Consider the following 2,305-nt stretch of genomic DNA (forward strand, 5'->3'; position numbering starts at 1 on the left):
GATTGCGGCTAGGGCTCTCCCTTCAACTGCGGCTAGGGCACCTTTGATGACTGCATCTAGGGCTCTCTTAGATGACCCTTTCCACTGCGTCTTCCTTGAGAGAAGACAAACCCAAACAAGTGGAGAGAGGGAGATCATGAGAGTTGTGTGTTCTCAAATGACTTTCAAGGCACCTCTATTTATACTAAAATGTTGAGCACATGTGGGGTTTATTTGGTTGCTGGCCGACCTTGACGAATTGTCCCATAACACAAATAAATTCATATCTCCATGAATACTTATCGAAATCGGATGAAGTTTAGATCGATCCTACACCTCTTGATGAGAGGGATCCAAGTAAAATATCAGTTGCCATTAATAAGATGAACCACATGGAGTTTGGCCCTAGTTGCCAATTTTAACATAATTTAATTGTTTCTATATTCACACATTGAAATTTCCTGATTGTACAGTAGATACAATGATGCGTCCATTGATAGTACTACTATGGTCCCTAACCCCATTTCCTTGCTCATTGATCAGATGAGAGGTACTTCCCATGAGTCCCAGACTGCATGGGTAGGATGCCTTGACAGGAGAACTAATCATCTAGTCCCAAAGTCGCCTCGGGGTATCACAGGGGAACACTGAGCCATTCACCCAGTACACAGTGCACCATAAGGGGAGGGTGAGTCGCCTTATGATCGTGTGTTGCTCTAGTAAGTACCCCAAGCCCCCAAAGCTCCTAGAGCTCAATGCATGCAAGATGCAGGACCCTTATAAGAAGGTCTCTCAATGACTCCAATTTGTTCGGTAAAGTCACAGATTTGACCTTTCCGGGGGCTTTGACAAAATCTCTGCGACCTCTACATCAGTCACAATGCACTTGAGCCTCCTCGCTCATCGACTTACCATATCCTAGATAAGGTAGTATTTGATGTCTATCTGCTGGAGCAATCATCGAATATGGGATTCCTCAACAATCGAATCCCCCTTGGTTGTACAAACAACTCACTGAAGAGCTTCCGCAACCAGGCAGCTTCACACGAGATCATACTCGTAGCTATGTATTTGGTCTTGGCGGTGCTTATAGCAACCGACTTCTGCTTCCTGCTCATCCATTATATCGAAGTAGAATCCAAAGAGAACCAACAATGAGAAGTGCTCTAGTGATCCTCCACACTGCCTGCCCAGTGAGCATTCGAATAATCATGCAGCTTCATATTTCTGGCAATGTATATCCATGAGAGATTGTGCCCCGAAGATATCTCAGGAGATTCTTGGCACCAATCCAATGAGGCTCAACCAAATATGAGCTCACCATGCTAACTGCAAAACATATATCCAGACAGAAGTTCACCAAGAACATCAATGCAAATGAGTTAATGAAACTCAGAGGCATTTCCCAAATCTGGTCCGGCATCGTCACCATATAACTTCTGAAAGTTAAGATCCTCAAGGTAGTCACAGGCTTGCAAGTTACCATTCCACTTCCGGAATCCAACTCCCTCTTACTTCTGCAAGTGAGAGGGTTTGCACCTATTAGAAATAGGTCGTTCCTAGAAGGTGCTGGTATGAGAGGTCTATCATCCACAATCTTCAAACAATAGTATTGGATCGACTTCACTCTTAGTGAATCTCAGCTTCATCTGACAGCTATCAATCCTCTCACATGTACAAGCTGGTCACTGAAGAGCTTTTGCAACCAGGCAGCTTCACACGAGATCATACTCGTAGCTATGTATTTGGTCTCGGCAGTGCTTATAGCAACAGACATCTGCTTCCTGCTCATCCATGATATCGAAGCAGAATCCAAAGAGAACCAACAATGAGAAGTGCTCTAGTAATCCTCCACACTGCCTGCCCAGTCAACATTCGAATAATCATGCAACTTCATATTTCTCGCAGTGTATATCCATGAGAGATTGTGCCCTGAAGATATCTCAGGAGATTCTTGGCACCAATCCAGTGAAGCTCAACCAAATATGAGCTCACCATGCCAACTGCAAAACATATATCCAGACAGAAGTTCACCAAGAAGATCAATGCAAATGAGTTTATGAAACTCAGAGGCATTTCCCAAATCTGGTTTGGCATCGTCACCATATAACTTCTGAAAGTTAAGATCCTCAAGGTAGTCACGGGCTTGCAAGTTACCATTCCACATTCGGAATCCAACTCCCTCTTACTTTTGCAAGTGAGAGGGTCTGCACCTATCAGAAATAGGTCGTTCTTAGAAGGTGCCGGTATGAGAGGTCTATCATCCACAATCTTCAAACAATAGTATTGGATTGGCTTCACTCTTAGTGAATATCAACTTCATCTG

Source organism: Pinus tabuliformis, chromosome 2_1 (assembly GCF_031772625.1).
Source record: "Pinus tabuliformis cultivar Carrire ecotype Pingquan chromosome 2_1, CPIR1, whole genome shotgun sequence".
In the NCBI taxonomy this organism is placed as follows: domain Eukaryota; kingdom Viridiplantae; phylum Streptophyta; class Pinopsida; order Pinales; family Pinaceae; genus Pinus; species Pinus tabuliformis.